Here is a 12,280-nt window from a genome sequence, read left to right as displayed (position 1 = left end):
TGTGAGTCACTTGCATCCTTATCCTCTCATCCCATTATCTATTCTCTTCTTCCCCAAAACCCTCTTCTCCTCATTGTAAGATCCTTGACAGCAGGTCCTCCATTAGATTTATATCCTAAGCATTTTGCACATGATAGATACTTATCATTGAATTGAATGAAGAATTCTGGAAGCCTAGGATGTGTCTTATGCTGTTACTATTTCCTTTTGAAATTATCCATTACTGGCTATTGTCTCTAACACGATGGTCGAGTGAAGTTAAATAGAATCAGCTTGGGTAGAACTTGGTATTAAGTAAAAGTCTGCAAAGCACTTGAAGGATTAGGAAGAACTACCAGGACCATGTGGTGATACTATTAATGTTGCCTTTCTTATTGCCCCAGATAGTATGTGATCTATCATGGCTCCTTACACCCCCCAAAAAACCCCCTGTTGAAGGATGGAGAAGTTAGTGAGAGAAATATTGGCTTATGATATAAAGTGAAGCTTTAACTATTGTTTCTTTTTCTGTGGTCATGGAAGAAATAACATCTCTTGAAAACAAAACTTGCTAAAAAATACATAAACTATTTTGATAGGTGCATACCTAATGAATGTCCTTTTCTTTCCCTTGTAGGATAGATATTCCCCGAAATGAATCAAACTGCTCTAGGCTGCAGTGCTCAAAGAATTCATTCATTCGTCTGCTGAGGACCTATTGCTCTGAGATAAATAACTGATCAATACCAAGACACAAATGCTTATCATCCCAAAGGCAAGTGAGTGAGAATGAGAGATCAAACTAACATTTCACCCACTTGATACTGCAATTTAAATGAATAAGTTGCACATTCTATTTTTGATTTCTGTTTATTCTGTGTACCTTTATAGATATTTCTTAAGTAGATCTCAATATGTGGAATCAAGTATAAGGGGAAAATGATCACCAGACCTTTGTGGGAATGGAAAACCTTAGAGGCTCTACGTGGAATGACGTTTACAAAATACTTTCGTCCAGTATGAAAGAATTGAAGAATCTTATAGTTATTTCCTATCAAGGTAACCTTTATAGACCTTTAGAATATATGACCTATAGAGTAACAAGGATTATCTATAGAATATATACTTTTAATAACAGTTTTCCAATGGAGCTTGTCTTTTAATGAATGAAAGTGAGACAATAGTTGTTTGGCAAAAAGGCAGCTTGTTTGACATCCAAAATGAACTCTAAATGACGTCTTTTAATGGATTGATGGATCTAACTTACAAAGAGGAAGTAGGTTACTTTCTACATGAAACAGAAAATCTATACTCACAGTGGTTTCTCCTTTGTACCTTCTATAATGCAGAATAGAAGAGCTTTCAGAGTAGCAATTTTAGTTAGACATATTGACAACAGAAAATGGAGGTTATGTATAGCCTTTGAGTCTAAAGTGTCTCTCCAAACCTTTGAGATCCCAGCTGGTTTTAATTTTCTGCCCCCATGCACTCTCTTCTTGGAAAGCTTCCTGGCTTCTCAAAATAACTGTTCATGGAAAACACACTTTAGACAGAGTTCTACTAGAATACAATATGTGTCCAGTCCTTGCCTTCTGGTATATGGTAAATTCCTTCTAAGGTTTGTCAAACTTGTGCTCCATGAATTGATGAAAAAAGAAGTCTTTGGTTCATGTAGAAATTTATTTATGTAATTATTATTCCCTGGATTTTTTATAAGTACAGAGATCTCTCTCTTTCTCCCTTCTTTTGTTATCTTCCACCATTCCACGTCCCCTCATGCCAGCTGATGTCACATTTCTCAGACCTCATTCTCAGTACTCACAAAAACGGGATCCCAAATCTACTATCATTAAGATTCCATACTTGAAATCCTGCTCCTTTGAGATATTATTCTTCACATGAAACTTCTGTTTCATGCACCTTTGTTACCTCTAGAACTTTGACTCAGTAGACCATTTTGTGGAGGAAAGAACATAGGGAAATGTGTTCAAGGATATTCTAAAACTTCTTAGCATCTGAAGTGAAAGTAACACAGGGTTTGGCACTGATTCACTTTGTGTGCAAGGCAGTGTGTATTTTAGTTTAATAAGATTCTGATTTCTTGTATCCTTAAATTTCTTTTTCCAACCCTTTCTACTTGTACTATAGTAGCATTGTTTTTCTAGAGTAGGATTGGCAGTTTATAGAAATGTTTGAGTCCTCCCACGTTTCTCCACTCCTTCTTTTCTGCGGTTGTCCATTTCCAGTGTGGGATGGTTTGCATGTTATAAATGTGAAAAACAGCAGTGCATGTAGGAGGAGGTATTGGTTTAAGCAAAGAATTTAAAGGCAGAATGTATAATAAAGTTATTCCACTTTTTGGGTGATAACCGAAAAAACATATGGCCAGGGCCATACAGCCTCCTGCTTAACCCTCAAAGCAGACATGTATAGTAATATTTCCTCTGAAACTTGTAGCCACAGGGCACTAAGAATACTTCTAGTAGTGCAGGAAGGTAAATAAATAATAGAGACTTGGATTTGGAGTCAGGGGACCTGAGTTCAAATTTTAACTCTGAAATTTAAGAGTATGTTTGTCCTTGGGAAAATCAATAAGGTTAATTAATAGGAATAACAATCACCATTATAATTTCTCTTGCCCGTTCAATTCTGTTCAATTCAATAAGCATTTATTATTCATGGATTGTCATGACTAAGCCACTCATTACAGCCCAGGGAGTCTATGATGATGAACCTCTTGGAACTGAGCTAGCCTGGCCATCAGAAGGCAGTCTGTTGCTGGGAAAGTACCTGAAACCTTTCCAGCATAATAAAATCTCTTAGAGCCTGTGCTCTGTTGGTCCAGCCTCTGAGAACGCAGACTCACTTCTCTACTGCAATAAGGCATCGCAGTGGAGTTTTACAGAGGACTTTATATAGTGAGCTTTAAGGTTACAAAACACCATCCTTGCAAAGCAACTCCCTATTTCCCCTCCCCCCTGGAAAAAAACCACCCAACTGTAAGAGAGATAACGCAAATATTATAGTAGTTATTTTACAGATTGTAAGCTCAGTGGAAGCTCGGAAAACTTAAGTGACTTGTTTATGGTCACAGAGATATTAAGTGGTGAATTCAGAACCTCAACTCTAGTACTCAGCTACAGACACAATGCTCTTTTCACACAAGTTTCCTCATCTGTGAAAACAGAATAATGATACTTCTACTATTTGTCCAATAGGGTTAGTATGAATATTGCACTAAAACAGTGCACATAAAATGCTTTTTAAAGAATAATTTTTAAAGTAAACATAAGCCAATATTATTAGGTAACCTTGTGATAATTGGTTAATTTATCCAATATTTGCTGCTTTGGAGAGGTGGACAAATTGAGGTAGGGAGATCAATAAGGTTATTACAGTAATCCAGTCAATCCAGTAATCCAGTAATCATAGAGTAGGTAAGTGGCCATGTGAAGATGAGGAACATGCCAGAGATGTCATGGAGATAGAATTGACAGGATTTGACAAATGATTGGAAGTGAAGGAAAGAGAATGAAAAGTGTGATATGACTTCTAGAAGGCTGGGAGGATGGTATTGTCCTCAACAACAGAAATGTCCAACCTAAATTCCATGGTCAGCCTACTTTAATGCCACTCTCATTATGATTCTGTACTCCCTTTTCCCTTTAATCTTCAGATAGCTCACCCTGTGCCCAACCCTAGTTCATGCCCACCCGAATGCTTTTTCTGTTTTTGCTTCTAGACCACAGAGCATTGCTGGAGAAAATTATAGGTTGTTACTAACCTGGTTCACTATAAATTGGTGCTGTATGACTTCAACTACTTAACTGTTCTATTATTCATCCTTTGTTGATCCGACAGCATTCATCACCTCCACTTTTCTAAAATTTCTCTACTTTTCTTAACTCTTTCACTATGTAAAGATGACTCTTCTAAATAAGTTGATCAGATGATAATCTCCCTAATTTTTTCCTTCTCTATGTCAACATAGCTCTAAATCTTACCTAACCATCTCTTTCTCTTGTCTCAAAGGAATAGGTATCCCTTTCTCCCCTCTAATGCTAACTCCTCTACTTGAAATCTTAACTGTCCTCTCTTACTTCTTTCATAAGACTACTTCCTCAGTTGGGGCAGCTAGGTAGTGCAATGGATAGAGAACCAGTGGAGGAGGCAAGAGGACCTGAGTTCAAACCTCATCTCAGACACTTGACACTCACTAGCTGTGTGACCTTGGGTAAATCACTTAACCCCAATTGTCTCATCTTGGGTCATCTCCAGTCATCCTGATGAATATCTGGTCACTGGATTCAGATGACTCTGGAGGAGAAGTGAGACTGGTGACCTGCATAGCCCTCCATCACTCAAAACAAAGTCAAGTTCAAGTTGTGTCATCATTTCTCTGATGGCATGGTCTTCTTTGGCAACAAAGGACGAACACACACTTCCTCAATTATTGACTTTTTATTCGGTATCTTCAGTCTCCTTTCCACTGATTCCTTACCCTCTGTGTGTGTGTGTGTGTCTGTGTGTGTGTGTGTGTGTGTACATATTTTATTGAAACATAAGAAAAGCAGTTCTCCTGATCTTGTTTTCCAACTGTTTGCTTGGGAGCACAGAAGGCAACCACTGGATGCATAGAATAGAGACCTTTAATTGTAAGGAGTAAGAATCCTCACCTTTAACCTTTCTGCATCCAACCAGTAAGAATCCAGCCCTCACAGTGAAGTTACAGGAGTTGCAGATCACTGAGGAAAAGCCACTATTACTGGGACAGACTCCTGAGGCTGCCAAGGAGGCTGAGTTAGCTACTTGAATTCTCTTAGGCCAAGGATAGATTTATTTTGTGGAGATCCCCTATGGCTCCATCAATTTCACTGTTTATAGCATCCCCAAACCCAAGCAGCCAGTGATCTTCACCTACTTACTTCTAGCCACTGTTTCAGTTCAGGGGACATATAGGATATTGTCTAGAACTTTGTTTGGGTTCATATGAACTCCTCTGGCATGGAAGAGGGGATACTTGTGTTCCCTTTAGGGTACTGGTATCCGTCTCTGGATCAGTTTATAGATCTGATTGCTTATATCCTGATTGCTTATAAAATGTCTCCACCATAGATGGAATTGCATCTGGAGCTAGAATCTATGATGTTTCAGTAAGCTCTTTCACAAACACAGAGAAATGTGACAGATTCTACTGGGACATGACTGACCTTTTGATTTCTACTCTAACCTTGACCCCTAGTGTGTGATACCCTCCCCCAAAACCCTTGGAGAGAGATCCTAATGTCTCTTAGGAACCCAGACTCCTGATTTCTCATTCCTGAATTGTCTCCCTATTTTGGAGGAAGACTTACCCCTTGTTCCAGGAACCTTAAGATGAAAAGAGAGGGCTGCTGTATTCCAACTCAGATTCTTCTTTTCTATCTCAGGTTAAACTATAATAAACTATAATGAATATATATGTATAATATAATAAACTATAATAAAGGCATCTGAAGGATCCCTTGAGAATGGAGTTACTAATTCTGATTCTGAAAAATCCTTACTCCCTAATGAGGATGGGTGTGTGAATGTAATATGAGTGTTTAGGAAGCTTGTTGGGTATTCAGAGTCAGCAAAGGCCTTAAGACTGCAATGGGGTTCAGAGGATAGAGAAGTAGAAGTGGAAAGTAGAGAGTGTGAATGAATGTGTAGGGGTCAAGGCTAGCGTCAGGAGCTAAAGCAGAGAGGTAGTCAGGGCTTCTTGTCTGCAATAACCCTAATAATAATCAGTTTTATGGGGAGTGGCATGGGGTCAGTTCAGGACTGTACTGCTTAGGACTTTGCATGAAGGGTGGTAAATGCCCAGGGAACAGGATTAAGAGTCTTGGGGGCTCTGGCCACATTATAATAGAAGGGAGGTTACCCCTTTGAGAGCCTCTTGTGCCTCACAGCCCCCGTTGTAACAATAAACTGTAGGCAAAAAAACCCTCCACTTAACCCTGATCTCTCCTTGAGCTATTGATCTATTGATCTCTATCCTTATACCATTAAGCAATTTGAATAAATGCTCTATTCTTGACACCTCCACAGCTCATGACCATTTCCCCCTCAACCCCCAGAAATCTGTACCCCCATGACCCTGCTGCATCGACTCTCTCAAAGGGATAGCGATCTTGAAACCAGGAAATCAATTGCCTTGCCTCAGTACTTCTCCTCCTTGATTTCTCTGGTTAACCTTCCACACTCCTTACCTCATCCCCTTCTGGAATTACGCCTATAGTTTCCATGACATCGTTACTGGTTGTTCTCCTGCCTCTTTACCACTCCTTTGTGTCATTTGCTGGGTTCCCTTCCTTTTCCCATTCTTAAATGTTGTTGTTTTTTGTCCTCTGTTTTTGAAGAGGGCCATGACATCAGGGAAGTGATGCCATGACATACAAGTGAATTGGTTAAGTGAGGCAGGGCCGTGCAAAATCACCAGCCTCACTGTCTCCTCTGGAGTCATCTGGGTTCAGTGGCCAGATATAGATCAAGATGACTGAAAGTGGCCTTTAGATGCAGTGGAAGGCCTTGGCCTTTTTAAGCTAAGGTCTTTGACAGATCTCGGTTTGACTGAGGCAACACCCATTCAGTGATTAAGTCTAGGTAAGAAATGGGGCGGAATGGTCTCTTTTACCTAGTTAAAAATCAGTTTGGGACTAATGCATAGTACTTGTCAGAGACTACAGCAGTTGATGGATGAGTCCCAACAGAATTGATTGATAGGTACAGTGAAAGAATCTTGATTATTTGTAAGGAGATATCAACAAAAAAAAGTCTGAGTGAAAACCACTTCTTGAGGAAGATATCAGAAACAAAGCCAATAGATCAGTCCAATAGATCAGTCCAAGAATCATTAGTGGAAAACTATGGAGTTAGTGTGATTCCAGGTAAGTTAATGAGCTCAGAAACTGAAATAAAAACCATATTTCACAGAAGAAAATTTTTAAAAATAAGGAGCTTATATTGAAGAATCAATAGAATACTGCCTACATTCAATGGTAGTCTCACAGTGTCCCTTTACAGATCTCTGTATATTTTTATAAAGCTAATTGTCATGAATGCGTATGTGATTCTGGTTCTGTTGCTACTATTTTATATAAGTTCATATAAATCTGGGTATATTTCCTTTTGTTCTTCATAGTTTGTGATATTATAATGTTCTATAACTGTAATATACCCAGCTGTTTGCAAATTTCATAAGCATATTGTTTATGCCTTCTTCCATGTAGTCAATAAAAATGTTGAACAAAACAAAGAAAAAGGCCAAGCCTTTTGGCACTCCATTAAAGACCTATATGTGAGTGAACTGCATAGTCTGAATAATATTCTTTCTTTACTTTTGGAAAAATCAGGAAAATATTTGCCCCTTTCTAGCCCTGTGTCTGTTCTCCCATTCTCCACTATTTTTCAAAGCTCTTTGACAATCATTCAGCAATCCTGTCTGTAAGGTTCTTCCAGCATCCTGGGCTATATATCTTGTGTAGATATCACTCCTGCTTCATAATAGTCATGTGGTGCTTGCGTTACTGAAAAGTAGTCAAATTGGAGCTACCCTCTAACCAAGTAAAGAATGTATTATGCAGGCATATATCATGAACAGGCTCTCTCTCTCTCTCTCTCTCTCTCTCTCTCTCTCTCTCTCTCTCTCTCTCTGTTTTACTGGCGACTTCTCTGCTGGATTAGCTGAATCTTAGAAGCCTCAAACATTTCTTATCCTAGCATAAGTACATTTGCTTGTCTTTATTTCTTTATGACAACTGACAGACATAATTGGTAAGATTTGCTGATTAAACATCTGCCTAGAATTTTTAATTTACACAAAGTTTTTCACAGATAGTCAACGCTTTAAAAATTATCTTTTCATTAAAAATGTTTTATTGGTACCTTTAAAATATGTTGTATTGATACTTTGGTCTTTACGTTATTATAGTTTTCTTATCCATGGTCTCCAAGCCAAGTCAAGTAGATAGCCATTGATGAAGTGCAACTTCTTTAAGTGTTGTAGATATAAGAAAGACAAAAACAGATACTGTACTCAAGTAGCTCACAGTTCAGTGGGGAAGACAACATGCAAGCAATTATGTACTAACAAGAAAGATACAGGAGAAACTGGAGATAATTTTGGGATAGCAGTCTCTAGATTGAATGCTTTTTTTTTTTTTTACAAAGAAAAGCAAGTACAAAATGTAATAAAGAGATCATATCTGGCAAAATATACAACAGCGTAATCTACTAGTCTCCCATTTCTCTATTTAGAAGAAGGCGTGGTTCATTTTTTTTTTTCTTTTTTTGGGACTTGAATTGGTTCTTCATTACTCAAAGTTTAACTTCCTTTTAGTCATCTGCTCATTTATGTTGTTGCAGTCATTTCTTATATTATTCTATTGGTTCTGCTTACTTGGCTTTTCATTAATTCATTCAATTCTCCCAATAATTCTCTGTATTCATCTTATCTATACTTTTTTACTGTCCAATAATAATCCCGTTATCTTAAAAATTTTATCAGATGTTCACCAATAAATGGGCACCTACTTTTCTTCTTCTAGTTCCCTTTGCTGTCATGAGGAATGCTGCTATCGGTATATATTAGACCCTTATATCTGACTTCCCTGGTGTATATGGGCATAGTGAGACTGCTCAGTTAAAGGGCATGTAGAGTTAATCATTTTTCTTGCACAATTCCAAATTCAAATTCAGAATTATTCTACTTCCATAGCTACATAGTATCAGTTTTCTGAAAGATCTTTCACTATATGCTATTTCTGTCTTTTCCCATCTTTGACAATTTGGATTGGGTGAGGGGAAACCTCTGAGTTCTTTTTATTTTTATTTCTATTTTATTATGCTAATGGTTCACAGAATGTTTTTATATGGCCTCTTATAGTTTTCAAGTGCTCTTCTAAAAACTGTTCCTAGTCCTTGACCATTTAATTTATTGAGGAATGGTTCTTGATGGTATAAATTTATGTCAATGTCCTACATATTTTGGATATTGTACTTTTATTGGTGATATTTGATGTGAATATTTCCCCCTTTTACCATTTATGTTTTTTCACTATTTTATTTGTGCAAATATTCTTTTTTAATTTTATGTAATCAAAATTGTCTTTTATCTTTTGTTATTTCCTTGATTACTTGGTTCATTAAGAAGTCTTTCTCATCTATAGTTATGAGTGGTGCTTGATCTTATTTTCAAAATTTTAATGGTATAACCATTTAGATTCAGGTTGCATATTTATTTTAAGCTTAACATGACATGTGGTGTGAAATGTTGTTATAAATCTAACTTCTATCAAATTATTTTATGTTTCTCCTAGTAGTTCTCCTTTCCCTAGTAATTTTTTTCTTGAATTTACTGACTAGAGTCAGGCCTCAATTAGCATGAATACTGAATCACATGAAGTGGTCACATGTATTCGAATTTATCCCATTCAAAGTTATAATTATATAAAATACAGTCATTGGTTCCAGCCCAATGGAAATATACACTAAGAATGCAATAAATTCAACCAATTCACAGCTTTTCATTATCTGCAATAATCAGTAGTAATATTTGATTACTGTTTTTCAGTGTTTCTGCTTCTTGCTTATCTAACCAGTTCTACTTCATTACTTTTCTGTTTTTTTTTAAATCCAATCCAAATAACTTTGATAACTACCACTTTATAATGTAGTTTGAGGTTTAGTAATAATTTGCCATCTTCATTTGTACTTTTTTCTCATTTTCCATTAGATTCTAGGATTATTGTTCCTTGCAGTTAATTTTATTGTCTGGTAATTTGATTATTGCAGTACTAAATCTGTAAATTAATTTAGATAATATTCTCATTTTTTCTTATATTGGCATGACTTAACCATGTGTAGCACCAACATAATATTCACAGTGCTTACGACAGATATGAATATGCTAGTGTAATTCTGAATCACAAAATATAACAGACTCTCCACATGAAGACAGAGCCAAAACATTTATTTAAACACCAGAAAGCCAAATCCCAACACTAAAAAGCCAAATCCATCATAACAACAAAAAAATCTATGTACAATAACAATGCAGAGGGCAACACCATCCCCATGCTTTCCACCTGCTAGGGCCTTGTTACAAAGGAATACTCACTGCTCTCGGCCTGCTTCCTCTCTTTCTCTCAGCTCTACCTGCTATGACCAACTTCCTCTTAACTCTGCTCCACCCTTCCTGTTCCACCCCTTTCTGCTCCACCCTTTGGCAAGCTCCTTCCATCACAGACTCATGTGACTCAGACTTCTGTGTGACTCAGGCAGTTCACATGGGCCTATTAATGAATGGGAAAGAGCTTCCCATTATGTAAAAATACATTAACAATACACCATGAGTGATGAATCTCACTTCAATTATTATTTTTCTTTGTTTTTATAATGTGTTTTGCAGGTTTAATTCTATAAATCTTCTTTGTGTCTTGGTAGGTTAGCTCCAAGTTATTTTGTACATTTTGTAATTAATTTGAATGAAATTTATTGGAATATAAGAGAAATCATGGTGCTCTATCTGGAGTCAGAGGGTCTGGATTTGAATCTTAATTCTGTCAGTTAGTAAGGGTATGACCTTGAGCAAATGACTTTAATTTTGGGGGCCTCAGTTTCCTCATCTGTAAAATGAGGGGTCATACTAGATAGCCTTTAGGGTCCCTTTTAACTCCAAATCTATGATCTTACAGTCCTTTTTTGTTGGTACCATATAGAAATACTGATAATTTTTGTGGATTTATTTTGTATTCTTCTGCCTTGATGTAGTTATTAATCACCTAAGTTATTTTACTGATTTGTTAGGGTTTTCTAAGTACAATATTTTGTCGCAATTTTGTCTGTTGTTTGCTGATGTTTATACTTTTTTGTCTTATTGCCATTGTTAATATTTCTACAATTATGTCAAATAATAGTGAGGAGAAGAAGCATCCCTGTTTTACTTCTCTTTTCTGGGAAAGCCTCTACTGTTTCTACATTGCAAACAATGCTAGCTTTTGGTTTTTAAATGTATGTTTTTGGACATGTTATGATAACATACTTCTGTTCCTATGCTTTTTAGGGTAAATTACTTTTCCTTCTTGTTGCTGAGTCATTTCAGTCATGCCCAACTCTTTGTAACTTCATTTGGGGTGGTTTTTTTTTTTTGGCAAAAATACTAGAATAGTTTGCCATTTCCTTCTTCAGCTCATTTTACAGATGAGGAACTGGCACAGATAGGGTTAAATAACTTGCCCAGGGTCACACAGCTAGCAAGTGTCTGAGGCCAGATTTGAACTCAGGAAGATGTCTTCCTGACTTCAGGTCCTTCACTCTATCCTCTGTAGCACATTGGACTTTTAGATTCAATACAGAGACTTCTTTTTTTGTTTCAATGAAATATAATGTATGCATTCAGTGAGTGTTTATTGATTTTTTTTATATTGCTGTCATTTCTCACTGACCACCTCTCCCTCTCCCCCACAGAACTCTCTCTCATAATAAAGATTAGCTAAACAAAATAAACCAACACATTTTCCTTCTATGACAATATATGAATCATTTTGCATCTCCAACCCCACAACCTCTCTGCTGAGAAGGGGGAAAATATTTTAGTACCTATGATAAAGATTAGTTATTGCATTAATCAGAGTTCTGTTCCAGGTAGCTAGGTGGCACTCTGCATAGACTGCTGGACTTGGACTCAAGAAAATGAATTCAGCTCCAGCCACAAACACTGACTAGCTGTGTAACACTGATCAAATAATATAGTCTCTGTCTACCTTGGTTTCTTTGTGTGTAAAATGGAGCTAATAATGGTACTTACCTTGCAGGGTTGTTGTGGGGATAAAATGAGATAATATTTGTAAAGTTCTTCACAAACCTTAAAATGCTATTTAAATTGTAGCTGTTATTATTCTGCTGTCTTACACTTTTGATTTTTTTTACATTATTGTGACATATAAATCATGCTGGGTGCAGAATTAAAGAAATGGAAGAAAATGTCTGGATTGCCTGAGGGAAATTGAAAGATTCCTTTAATAACTTCAAACTTCTCTCTTCTCTGAAAGGCTCCTAATTTGATACCTGGTATTATTGTATGATTGTGCATCATGGAACACTGTTCCTCACTGTACCCTCCAAAGGAACTTTCATTCCTTTGAGTATTTCTCAGAGGATAATGGAAAGGTATATTGTAGATATGAACAGACCATAACATATAACAATAAAGAAGAAGCAGAGTAAAAGATCCATATCATTATTAAAATGAAGATGGGCTGGTAGTGTGGGGAGGATG

At 36.8% G+C, this 12,280-nt stretch overlaps 1 protein-coding gene across 8 annotated transcripts in view; it reads left to right on the top strand.

Annotated features, from left to right (window-relative positions):
• The window catches only part of HECW2 (HECT, C2 and WW domain containing E3 ubiquitin protein ligase 2), a 507,687-nt gene that overhangs the window by 12,819 nt on the left and 482,588 nt on the right, over positions 1 to 12,280 (top strand). For 7 of the 8 annotated variants that reach the window (XM_072612728.1, XM_072612727.1, XM_072612726.1 and 4 more), the window contains 2 exons: positions 617 to 754; positions 871 to 1,038. The gene's annotated coding sequence lies outside the window, so the exon portion shown is untranslated. Of the gene's footprint in view, positions 1 to 616; positions 759 to 870; positions 1,039 to 12,280 lie in introns of all 8 variants that reach the window. The other variant, XM_072612724.1, reaches the window with a different exon arrangement.

This window comes from Notamacropus eugenii, chromosome 5 (genome assembly GCF_028372415.1).
Source record: "Notamacropus eugenii isolate mMacEug1 chromosome 5, mMacEug1.pri_v2, whole genome shotgun sequence".
Classification (NCBI taxonomy): Eukaryota; Metazoa; Chordata; class Mammalia; order Diprotodontia; family Macropodidae; genus Notamacropus; species Notamacropus eugenii.
The sequence above is the reverse complement of the archived record's forward strand: the minus strand, read 5'-3'. Positions and strand labels throughout refer to the sequence as shown.